This window comes from Harmonia axyridis, chromosome 4, assembly GCF_914767665.1.
Source record: "Harmonia axyridis chromosome 4, icHarAxyr1.1, whole genome shotgun sequence".
NCBI classification, from domain to species: domain Eukaryota; kingdom Metazoa; phylum Arthropoda; class Insecta; order Coleoptera; family Coccinellidae; genus Harmonia; species Harmonia axyridis.
Window position 1 is genome coordinate 24,469,823 of NC_059504.1, and position 13,998 is coordinate 24,483,820.

The window sequence follows — 13,998 nt, forward strand, 5'->3', positions numbered from 1 at the left end:
AACTGTGAGATGTGTAGGGAATCTTGTGTTCGGAGAAGATGTATCACAACAAGGAAAAGCTATATTCCAAAAATCATTTCCTTCAATAGAACCATTTACGAGATAAAGCTGAAAATCACATTTTTTTATCGATTTTCAACAGCCTGTATCTTTGTAACCGGGCCGAATCGGAAAAACTATAAAAGAAAAAAGTGTTTCTTATGACCTCAGGAATCTTCGGTTGAAATATATGTCCAAGTCAAAGACTCACCCTTTATAATACAAACATAAAAACATAGGTCAAATAGATTTATATATATATCGCAGTCGCTAAGAAAATCAAATGTAGTGTAATAACACTTGGACAATAATAATTTTTATGACATTTTTGAACTGGTTGTCACGCAAATTTCTAAGTTTCAATGGAAGTTGATTAAAATTAAAATTCAATTCCCTGATAGAAAGGAGAGCACTGATATTTTGATGTTCTGTGTCCTGGGATTTGTATCCCATCTTTCACGATGTCTTGTCTTATAGCCATGATGACTGGATGAGAGAATGTTCATTCTATGTTCATTTTCTTTTGCATTTATTGAACACCTATACAAATATGCTCGAGAAATATTGGCTGACAAGAATCTCTAGGTTTTAGATTGAATGTTAATCTCAAAATTCTCTGGATTCTGCTAGAACAGCCCTTTGATAAAATATTATAATTTATATGAGTAGAAGCTAAACTTTAGTGAATATCTTACAAGGTCGGCATAGGAAAACAGTTTTTTACTCTTTTGGCTGCAAAATAGGATTTGTCCATTTTACCACAAACTACATCGATATGTTTGGTCCAACTCAATTAGTTGTCAACATAAGATTCCAAGAATCTAACAACACTATCAGAATCAACCTGTTTATTTACTGCACTGTAATTGTCTACTCCGAAATACAGAAATTCCGTCTTCTCTACATTTACCATTAAGCCATCAGTACAACACCAGTCTACGAAACAGTTCATTAATAGTTGACATTTTCGCGATAACTCCCCGAGGCTAGTCGCTGATATCGCTATTGATGTGTCGTCTACAAAAATTATTACTATATTTTCCCTCAGATACTCTGGCAGATCGTTTACAAAGAGTATGAAAATCAGTGGCCCCAGCACGGAGCCTTGGGGAACGTCTAAGATAGACTCGAACTCACTCGAACTAAAGTCCGCTACTCTGACAGTATTTAGTCTATCAGTCGGATAAGTACATATCCATTTAAGGAAGTTACCTCGGAAGCTGAGGCTATATAATTTGTTCAGAATAAATATTATTTTCAAACGATCAAAAGTGCGCGATGAGTCGGAAAACGATCTGCCACATGGAGGCCATCATCCAAACCCTTAGAGATATTAGGCCAATTGAAAAGTCCCCGGTCTGATGCACAGATGGCGGTACTAGTATCAAATCCATATGATTTTTGGTTAGTAACAACCTTCAAACGATACGTTTCAAAATTTGACAGCAGCCCGACCATAGTTTGTGAGATATTGTGTTGTGAGTGTAGCTACCGTTGTTTGAAAAATTTGAAAAAAGATGGAAACAAAATTTGGTGTGCTGATAAAATTTTGCTTTTTGAAGGTAAAAATACAGATGGAGCAAAGAGTTTCCGGGGTCTGCACCAGGAAAATCAACCATCATTGATTGGTATGCTAAGTTTAAACGTGGTGAAATGAGCACCGAAGACAACGAACGCAGTGGACGCCCATATCATTCACGAACGTGTACATCATCTCATTATGAATATTAATTTGTACATGAGAAAGCAGCGCGAACTCACAATCGATCAAAAGCAACAACGTGTTAATGACTCTGAACAGTGTTTGAAGCTGAAGTGCAATAAACCTGAATTTTAACGTCGATACGTAAAACATGGCTCCATCATTTCACTCCGGAGTCCAATCGACAGTCAGCGGAGTAGACTGCACACGATGAACCGAATCCAAAGCGAGCAAAACACAACAGTCAGCTGGCTAGGTTATGGCATCAGTATTCTGGGATTCACAAGTTATAATATACATTTATTACCTCCAAAAGAGTCAGAGCATCAACAGCGATTAATATACAGCGTGGCCACTTTTTCAATGGGATTGTATTGGTAACTTTTAAACCATAAGAGTTAGGAGGTCGGTCAAATGGAGAAAAAGTTGCATGCATAGAAGCATTATCAAGCAGTTCAAACAAATCGAGATTATCAGGGCCGGTTATTGAGATATCATAAGAAAAGTAAATTATGTCATTTTGATTTTTCTTTTTTTCCCACTTTATTTCAAATATTATCAAAAAATGTTACAGGAATTTTTTATTCGACAGTAAATTATCCTCAATTTGACTTAATCAGATTTAGTATCCAACGTTTCTTACTCTCTGGGCCACCCTCAACCTCATTTTTTTCAATACGGACCTGCATATTTTAAGACATTTTTCGAAACTTTTAACGCTGAATTCAACGATATATCATACAATGTCATTCAAAGTTGATTTTCAGGTGATTTTGACCCTTATCCAATTTTCTTTGGGTCGGATCTGTAGTGAATGCAATTTATCAAAAACTGCTGTTAATAAAATAGTCAAGAGACGCGAATTCAATTATTTTAAATTTGAATACCAAGCCTTGCAAAACTTACATCGTAATGATATCAAAATCAAATAAAGTTCGATTCTGTAATTTGTTTCAATGGAACAAATGACAAATCCAACAATAGTGATTTCTCGCGAGAAGAGAATGTATTGGAAGGTATTTAAGAAGACGAAATAAGCAAATGTATAAGAAGTATGAGTTCCAAAACCGTTAAGTGCATTTTACAAAATGGTGGACATTTCGAACACTCACTTCATTCATTTTCATTTACTTTCGAATAATCATTCGATTTTTCTTTCATTAAATGATACTTTCGTTTAATTATTATGAATTGAAATATTCAAATGATTATTATAAAAGAAGAACCAAGAAACCAGTATACTGGTTCCTTGCTTTGATTCTTATATGTTCCATTTAGTTCAAGATGGGTAAGTTGATTTTCTTATCGAAATTTATTGCATATTGCATGTTGTTAATTAAACTAAATGAAGGTAATACAGATCCGACCCAAAGAAAATTGGATAAGGGTCAAAATCACCTGAAAATCTACTTTGAATGACATTGTATGATATTGAATGATAACTGCTTGATAATGCTTCTATGCATGCAACTTTTTGTCCATTTGACCGACCTTCTAACTCTTATGGTTTAAAAGTTACCAATACAATCCCATTAAAAAAGTGGCCACCCTGTATAGCGGTATTGGATCATCAAGATAATGCGCCATGTCACAAATCAATGAAAACAATGGCAAAATTGCATGAATTGCTTCGAATTGCTTCTGCATCCACCGTATTCGCCAGATCTGGCCCCTAGCGACTGTTCTCAGACCTCAAAAGAATGCTCGCTGGAAAGAAATTTAGCGCCAATGAAGAAGTTATCGCCAAAACTGAGGCTCATTTTGAAGCGAAAGACAAATCGTACTACCAAAAAGGTATCGAAAACTTAGAAGATCGCTATAATCGCTGTATCAACTTCAAAGGCAACTATGTTGAATAATAAAATGTGTTTTACTATGGTAGACCGGGGACTTTTAAATTGGCCTGTTAAACAAAGTTAATGAATTCACCTGCTGCCGATTGCGTAGAATGATCCTTACGGAAGCCGTGTTTAGATATATCGGAATAATAAAATGTTGAATATATATGCCTCAAATTCTTCAATAAGCTACCAAAAAAAGTTCAAACCTTATCTGATTTCAGAGAGTTTAAGAATGCTACTCGAAAGCTACTACTGAACCTTGAACCGTACTCAATAAGTGAGTACCTGGATACCGACCTCCATATTTGAGACTTACTTCTGTTATTTTTTTCTGTTTCATCCTTGAGGTCTTTTTGTACTTTGACTTGTTTTCTATTCGGAATGTACTTTGATTATGAAATAAATAATCTACATTCTAGAACTGACTGAAGCATTAGTATTTTCTTTCTGTTTAAGTTAAATTTCAGATTTCCAACCACTATCAACGATTTTCATCTACCTTTTCTTTCAAAAGGAGAGAACTCGATAATACCATTCCTCCAATTTCAATACGATCTCATTCTCCTTTCAAAATTGCCTCACACATCAAATCACAATACACCCCAGAACTTCGCTCCCTATCTGCCGATGCTTTGATGGGAAAATCTCTATAATAACGTATATTACAACTTCGGATTGTCGCCATCTGAAACTTCTTAGCGACAGATTAGGTCCCTGGTAATTTCTGATGGGAGAATGTTCATTGAACTCCCGAATAATCATATTCATCTCTCATCTCTACTTGTAAAAGCTGCCGGAGATATCAAAAGTTTCCCGAATTTCACCTTAGCAGCGATGGGAGGAAATTCCTTCGTTAATGCCTTATTATTGAGTTGTATCCGTCTCGCGAAGTTCAATCCAGAGTTCATTAATTCGATAATAACGCGACGTTCCAGGAAAGATGATAAGTTATTTCCGAATAACGTTCTTCCGTTTCGCAGGGATACTCGAAATACTTCCGGGTATATACTGAATGTCTTCTTTTAATGTTTGTATCATTTTTTACCAGGAAATAATAAGCTTTGTGAGTAGGATAGTTGAAAGAAAGGAACTTGGAGAATTATCGGGAAAAAAGAATCATTGAATTGAATAAGGATCATATAAATTCCATAGAAAATTCAGGTGTGTGTGTTTGTGGATACTAAAATTGATCGGTAAAGTTCAGCATTAGCCCTAGAATAAAACGATGAACTTAAAAAGCTAATCAAGATCCAGTTTTTTTTATAGTTTTATAGTTTATAGTACTCCAGCTCCACTCTTCTATAATATCGACCAGAGTTATTCTTTATACTGACGAATAATGGCTGCATATTTTTAAATATTGTTTGTAGTGTTCTGTTTTTATGGCGTATGGATGAAGCATTATAGGTAAAGTTAAAAAAAAATCAATAATTCAATTCGAATAATATGATTTTGGTATTCGGAATAAACAAAGACATATTCGGAATAGCGAAATTTGTACCTAATTTTATTGATTAGTGGAATCGCTTTTATTCTCTTTTCAAAAATATGTATATAACATGATATTACCACAAGTTTCAGTTTCGCACTGCATATCAACTGCGTGTCTATATATCTATGTTAATCTGTGAACTTTCGATAATTGAAATATTGAATTTCTTGGGCTGAAGGAATGGTTATTTATTTATTCAAAATATTCAGCCACCGAATTCTCCGGATTTTTTTCATTTGGTCTCATTCAAAGAACGATTTGCATCAATTTAAAAATGTTGGAAAAATCTAACTGTGCTCAATCTGGAAACCTTGGTAGCCACCGAATATTTGAATTATTTGTTCACAGATTGTCATAGATAGGCATGTGGTGGATATGCCGAGTGAAACTGAAACTTTTTATTTTTTTTATAGTTCGATGAGGAATTTATATATCATGTTATACATTTTTGAAAGGGAAAAATCTATTTAATTCGTTATAGAAATTTTTATGATTTACATTTTTAGAAACACAAGTTTGTATTTTAAGTTCCAAATTTATTGCACCTAAAAACAAATGATTACACTAATGAATTCTAGAGGAAAAATTGCCTGTTGAATGTTTGTGTTTTATGTTTATATCATCAATAATCAAAAAGAGAATTTTTCATTTCAGTTTTCTCTTAAAGCTTGAAAGAGAGATCATTCAGGTTTGATTTTATTCACAAACTTGACTTGACTTGATTTCTGTATCTTCAGGTTTGGCTTGAAATCAAACTTCTTCAAACAGTTTGCAGTTTGAATATCATATTGCGCAACTTGTCTGAACTTGTACTCTGCCTTTCCGCAAATTAGTTATAGTTCATAGTTCATATGTTGTGTATTGTGCCTGAACTCGAAATGTCTGAACTTTTTTCATGTAGTGGGTCTAATTTTGAAGATTCCCCCCCTCTGCAAAAACTATGAGAAAAAAATCTAGAGACCAGGCAAATCAACAATTGAAAGAAATACAGATTATTTTGATGTTGCGGCAGCCGATTGCAAAACAATGAAAATTGCAAAGTGCAAATTATGTGAAAATAAAGAACAACGGTATAAAATGTCGATAATGGAATTAGTTATTTAACAACATTTGATGAAAAGCCATGAAAAGTTGTATGAAGAAAAATTTCCGCAGGGGGCAAGACTTTCTGGATCAAGTAGTATTTGTGGTAGTAGCAACATAAAACGTTGGATCCAAAATTGTCAAAATATTTTTTGGATGGCAGCTCCTTCATTATTAAAGTTGAAAATATGCGGTTTCTTTTATTGTACTTTTGATTTTCATTAGCAGGGCGCTTTAGTATCAGATTTCTTGTTCACAGTATTCACCTCGGTATTCACTTAATTTGTGAGGAGTTCTGAAGTAATAACTTTAATTGTCACGAAGTATTTTAAAGTGACAAGTTGGACTTGTTTTAAATTTTTATTAATTATATTAAAGTTTTAAATAATGTATTTTCTTGTTGTTTTTAATTAATGTAGGTATTCTTTGCACCTACTAACTATATTCAACATGAATATTTGACCTATTCGAAGCATATTTCCTAAATAAATTATTTTTCAAACTAGTTTGACAGATATTCAAGTCAAACTTGTGCAACTTTAGCTTGAATTTTTGAGCTTGCGGGTTTCACCAAATTAATTATCCCAAATTTACCAAAAATCAAATCCAACAATGTGCATTTTTTTCCAGCTCGAAGGGATCTTGAGATTGAGATGCATAGATTGATTTGAAATTTTATTTAAATTTCTTATTACAAAAAAGGAAAGAAAATAATAATAGTACGTTAGTGCATCTTTCGATATACGTTTGATCGAAAGCGATAAGATTTTGTATTTATATTCCATACTGCTGGAACTCCTCTAAAAATGTTATATCTAGAACAGACGACTTCAATTATTCCTGAGTTCAATTCTATTCGCCATCTGAACGCAGTTGACCAATTTTAAATAAAAGAAATAATTTGAAATATCGATCATAGTTGCCGTGAGACAATGCACGGCAATCGTAAAGGTCAAAAATAAAAGTGATTTACGAGGAAAGAATTACGACCAACTGTGAAAGAACACAATTCTCTACGTGTTCATAGTTTTCTGAAAATAAAATCATGACGACGCTGGTTTCTTTTGCCTACGTTTCGACCGACAAATGAGTCTTTCACCGCGAAACATTGGTTTTGCAATTTATTCGCTGTCACAGGGACCATTTTATCCCAGTATAATGTCTCGCTATCCGTATAACCTTTTAGAGTTATATTGCGTTCCAGGAATTGAGGTTTTTTCGCGTTATTTACCCTGTCACGTAAATTGTACTAATGAAGCTAATTTCAGTTGGAGCTAGCACAATAATGGAATTGAAAATGGAAGAGCGAGAAATAGATGTGCGCTTTTTATTGACCTTATAGTTCAGATGCGGAACAGTGCTGTTTGTGGCCATGTGCAAAACATATAAGGTCCGCAACGCTAACTGGAATAGCTTATTACAATAGTCTTTGCTTGATGGAGAGTTCCCTACTGTGTTTTCTTTTTCTAAAACCTGCTGAAATATATCCGAGATATTTAAGGAGCCCCGAGATTGACCCCGATCCTTCAGAACTTTTAGTGAGGATTCTTTGGAAACATCATTGAGAACAATTTTACAGGATGATGCAGGTTTCCGCCTATAGGCGGAAATAATAAGTTCTGTGAGTATGTGATATATCACATACTCACAGAACCTAACAAAACTCCCACAATAAATATTACGTTGCGGGTTTGAATTATGAATAACATTTCCAAAACTTACCTATGACTTGCAGATCTATATATTTTTTCAGTTTGATTCTTTGTTAGCTACGAAATGTCTCTACTGGAATTTCTAAAACCGCGGTAATTTGTAGATACGTCGTATGTGATTGGTGGTAGATAAAGGGGCTACAGTTACAGGCAACTAGAGAGGATGACTGTAAGAATATTTGAGAAGATTCAGTCACGAATTTCAATAAAGAGAAGTACATTATTTCAGATTTCGGTCATTACAGGCTGAATTTGTGATTTATAAATTAATTTATTAGCAAGCATTGTGTTTACCTCGATATTAACATTTAAGAATAAGAATCTCACTAGAAGAGAATTACTCAATTTTGATAACATATTTTTGTTAATGAGATCTATTTTGTAGGAACGTATTCAGGTTTGGTAAATTCCTTTTGTATTGTTGAATGGAAATAAATAATAATAAAGTTACGGAAATTAAGGAAAAATTTATATATAATTAAAAATAAAATAATATTTTCTGCCAATGTCGAATTTTTGTTCCTATATAAGTTTCCAAAAAAACTCTGTACTCTTATCAGTCAGAAATGTAGCCTGATGAAGACACAGTGTGGCGAAAGAATTAACAATTAAATAATCTAGTAGAAATTATTTTGTTTTATTTTATTTATAATGAATTTTCGCAAAGTAAGGACCGAATCCATTTTATAAAAATTTAAATAAATTAACTCTTTTGAAATCATTGGTTTAAGTAGCATAGTAAAATAAGAAAAAAACTACAAAAATGTGTTTTTATGTACTTAGTTACATATTAACATTTCAGAACATTATATACGTGTTTTGTTCGAAAAATTAAGAGTTCCCTGAATTTTGAGGATCAGTATATTATGTTGAACAAAAAGAACTTCTGTTAGTACATATTGAAATAAGACATACATCGGAATCACCATTGTTCCTGAAATAAAACTCCGTTGAAGTTGAGAATGTATCTGTGAATCGCAATTGGATTCAATACTGCTTCCTGATGAAATCAGGTATGTAAATTTCGATTTTATTGAATTTGTAAAAACCATAATAGTGGTCAGAATTCCATCTCCAGTAATTCAGCTTCAATTAGAACAGAATGACAAAAGAGGTATGTATTTTCAATGAATGATAAACGAGTTATAACTTGGAAAGAAGTAATATTTGAAATTATTGATTATTGTAACCATGTGACGTCATCGATAACTATAACGTCAGGTTAAGACAAGATGACTATGATTTTTATTGAAAATATTCAGAAACAGTCTTCAGATTTCCATATATTTATTATAATCTGATTATGATCTCAATTATTGATAACTCTGAAACTTCCTGATTGTTTCTATGATCATTCATGTAGAAAACAATGTAATTTTTAATGAATACTTACGATTTTGTATAGATACAAGAAGTACATTTGAGTATGCTCACCTGGAACAATAGTATATAACATTACTAGCAAGGTAAGAGGGTTTTTACTGGCGAATGGAGGATATAATTGACGAGCCGCAGGCGAGTCAGTTACCTCCTTGAGCCAGTAAAACCCGTTACCTTGCGTGTATTGTTTTATATTTTATTTGTTTCTCATTTGTAAAAAGGTTAGGTAAATTCCAAAAAAATCTCAATAATTTGTCACAAATAACGTAAAAAAATATGACGTTTAGTTGTCATTTGCAGATGTCAAAAGGTAATAGCGTTTCTGAAACGAAAAAATGAACGTTATACGACAAAAAAGGCCAAGGTATTAAGTAAAGAAGAGGCTGAACAGTTTCTTTTACATGCTCCTGATGACCAGTGGTTGCTGGCGAAAATTGTAATAATATTTGGGATTTTTGGATGTTGTCGATGTGACGAAATTCTCTCCTTAAACATGAATGATGTAGAAGATATGGGAAAATACGTTATTGTGACATTGCGGCAAACAAAAAATTTAACAATAAGAAGATTCACCATAACCGATGATGGCTGCAGCTTCAAGCCTTTCATGTTATACAGAAAATATGTAAATCTTCGGCCTCCTGGAACAGAAAGCCTAATATTTTTTTTGACATACCGACATGGAAAGTGCATTTCCTTTAATGCTGGCCAGCACACTATTGGTGGTATCCCAAAGCAAATAGCGAAATATTTAGGTTTAAAAGACCCAGAGTTATACACCGGCCACTCTTTTCGCAGAACTGGAGCCACTATGGTTGCGGATTCAGGTGGAGATATTTTAGCACTAAAGCGTGCAGGAGGGTGGAAGAGCACCGAAATTGCGATGAGTTATGTAGATGATTCGGTCAACAAAAAAATCAAATGTCTAGCAAATCATTTGGTAGTAAGGAGAGTACAAATGTTCTGCAGTCCTCGAGTTCAGCAGTTTCTGAGTCAACAGATGGTTCATCATCATCAGTATCAACAATTTGTGTTACTGGAAATAACAATTGTACCATGATTTTCAACATATATGACGATAAAACAAAATTTTCTAATGTAAATAATACTACTAACTTGTAAAAATTTTGCAAGTTAACTGTCAGTTTTACAAGTTAGTGACTTGATAAAATAAACTTTCTTGATTAATATTGTGTTTTTGGAAACTGACGTTTACAAATGAGAAACAAATAAAAATATGACATGAGTGAAGCAACATATGGAGACTATTATTATTTTTTTTTCAATGTAGGTACCTATATTCAAATCGAAGCCTCTACTAGTTGTATCATTATTCATAAACAAACTCTTCATTCGGAAAAAGTTATCACGGGAAAGTTTAATGAGAATAAATGCTACTTTAGGGAAGAAGGTATACAGAGTGTAGCATAATGAATGGATAATATGGTACCTGCGATTGAAGAACCTTGTAGCGATTCAGAAAAATATGTTTTATATATAGTGACAGTCCCTTGGTTTCAATATATTCGACATTTCTCGAAATTTAAAAGGATTACATCCCTTGCTTTTATGTTTGGTGGTAAGACTCCAAATGAAGGAATTTTTCTAATTTTTTTGGATAGTATTCCTGGATAGTTATGCTCTGGATTTTAAACTATAATTTTTGGGGCTCCAAATTTCGGGTAGTATCAACGTGGAACAATGTCCGAATCAAGGCAACATATAGTTTTTTTTTTAAGATCTAACTCAAATTTAAAATTTTGTGATTATTTTTTTTCCTTACGTATTGTGATGAAAATATGGTTAAATTAAGAAAAAACATTTATATTTCATTGAGATGGTATATTCAGGGAGGGCTTTGGAAAACGAAACAGAGATATCAGACGAAGAGAATTCATTTAGGAAAAATACTCGGACACGTCGATTATTGATTCGAAGGGGACAACTTTTAAGATCAAATAAATAATAAATAAATAAATAAATTTTTGATATAAAGGATAGAATCAGTGATACCTCATTTGAAAGGTCGTTCTATTCTGAGTGCAGTATATCAATTTTTTATTCATTCAATACTTTCTTCTTCGAGATATTCAAATTCAAAATTTGTATAATACTGATCATTCCTTGATGCTATGTGAATCAATAAAATTTTCGCTAATTCACTCTGTGGTGAGGGTGACAATTGTTAACTGTCACACACTAAACAAAAAAATAATTGGTTTTATCAACAACTGAGGTATAAATGGTTCATTTCTTGGCAGAAGAACTAGAAATGACAGAGCCGCCAATGTTCGTGGGGTGAGGTAAATTTCCAAACCTTCCACTCATGATGTCTCAAACACATGGGCGCCCGCAGAAATTTTTCTCAGGGGGGGCAAAATGAAAATTATTGAAAAACAATAAGGCGTGTCCATGGATTGTCATTGAAAACCGGAAAATTGTTGTGAATCCATTAATTTCCTTTTTTCCATGCCCTTTGGATTGAAAAAGTAATATTGAGGGTGTTGTACTGAAAAATGAGGTAATCAAAATATCAGGGGGGGCCTTGCAAAAAATGACTGCAATATCCAAGTAACAAAAATTGTTCACTAGAAGAACCTTTACGATTTTTTCTCCAAATTCAATAATTTATTCTTTGATATACTTTCTATGTTTTACCAAAAAAAAATTAAAACATAAACAACTCCTTCCGGGTGTTACAGTTTATTTGTCAGTTAGTTTATAAATACTTCAAGAACCAATGAGGTATCCCTCACCCCATCTTCTCTACTCAAAATTCAGGGATTGGACTTGTAATACTAAGGGGTGAAACGAAATGAATGTGAATTTGATCTGAAAAGTTGTCTTTTTCGTATCAAAAATCGACATGTCCGAGCATTTTCTCGAAATGAATTCATTTCGTCTGATATCTCGTCTGTTTTATTTCCAAAAGCCTACTCTTTACAAATATGTATATAGTTTTATGTTGCGTCAAGTTTGTTCCTATGTGACACTCAAGATCAACACATCGTTTCGCTACCTAAGACATTTGAAACAAATCTTTCGAATCAATCATCACCATGTCTTTCTTTCATTTCCGTTATATTCAATTTTTACGACAGCTGATGCCCACATCCAAATGGTAATTCAGAATTAAAAATGGCATCTCTTTGATTTGGAGATGCATCATGAGGTCGAGACCCTGCCCAACATATGCCAGATTCAATATTACTTTTACATTACATGCAACGATGAATGGCAAGATGCCAGCCTTCCTCGCAAGTAACACCGTGGAATACAAATTGAAAACATGGGATGATTCGGACAACGTAAAAAATTATCTGCATCACTGAGGTTGGCAAAAACTGGAACAATGTTTCTATTTCCAGACCCTTTTGGTCTGCATTCCAGAGCGTAATATTTCGGGAGTTAGCATTTTGAGGACATTTTCAACGATTCCTGAAGTTTCAATGGCACATCAGGGAAGATACTGGGACAATAATTCAAGTTTCAATAGCACATCAGAAAGCAAAAAGTGGGATAATAGTTAAAGTTGACACTTTCCATTTCAGTTCGATGTTATCTTCGAAGAGTTCAATGAACTAGAAGATATTTGGTTCAGGGCGCTCGAAAAGAGCTGGAAATGTTAGAATTGCTTGAATATTTGAAATTAGTTCCTTTTAAAACCTGTATAATAAATGGAAATATGATTCCTTATTGGTCAAGTGGTCCGCTTTTTATTATCTAGGCCAAACTAGAGAATACGATAGTATGTTTATATCTAATTTTCCGGTTATTATTCAACAGAGTTGAATAATAGTATATTATTCAACGAGCGGTAATGTAGGTTATAACTCACGTAGATGAAGTTATAAGTGAGTTCAGTTGTAAGTGAGTTATGACCATTACCGCAAGTTGAATACTCTACTTTATCTACGACTATATCAATAAATACAGAAAAAAATACAGACTTAGAATATAGACAGAAGGAACAGGAAATAAACATATGTGCTCGATCCTGAGTACAAGAGAGATGGAAACTTAGTGTCAACAATCACAATCGAACTGGCTTCGGCTAGCTCGAATCCAGTACAGGGTACAGACTTGGAACTAATTTGAAAAACCTCAATAGTTGCCTATAAAATGCATTAAAATATACCGAAAAACATTCCCTGTAAACGAAGACTTAATTATCTTACTGCTACACCAATCTTGAAAACTTTTTCAAACTCCTTCATATTTTTTCAGGCAAGTAATTCTGTATGGTAATATTAGCTGTTTGTCTTTCGGAAATGTATACCTATATAATATTTCATCTTCTCTATCTGAATTAATCGTTTTCAGCGAAACATTCACAATAATTAGATACCAACTTAATTTGAAAACGTCAGAATTATTAAAGTGACATTCCCTCGGACATTCCTCCCCTCAATAACAATAATGGAATGTTTCCTTTCAGCCAATCGAATAGAAGCAGAGAAGTATAGAAGCACAGATCCATATTTTCCGATATATTATAGTGAGTTATAGTAGTGAGTTATTATAACTCACGCTGTTTGTTAATAGATACTATTAATTGCTCAAAAGCAGTTGAATAATGAATATATAATTCATTAGAAGTAGATAAAAACCTTTGAAATTTAGCTAATAAGAGTATGATTCCTTAGAACTTGATTATATTATATATTACTCATTGAAATGAAAATATTTTACAACCTTTGAAATTTTTCGCATGCAACAAGATAGGTCCTATCAAATTTAAACGATTCA

The 13,998-nt window shown here is 33.3% G+C and overlaps 1 protein-coding gene across 6 annotated transcripts in view; it reads right to left on the minus strand.

Annotated features, from left to right (window-relative positions):
* The window catches only part of LOC123678795 (growth factor receptor-bound protein 10-like), a 453,358-nt gene that overhangs the window by 308,027 nt on the left and 131,333 nt on the right, over nt 1–13,998 (minus strand). The gene's annotated exons all lie outside the window — the stretch shown is intronic.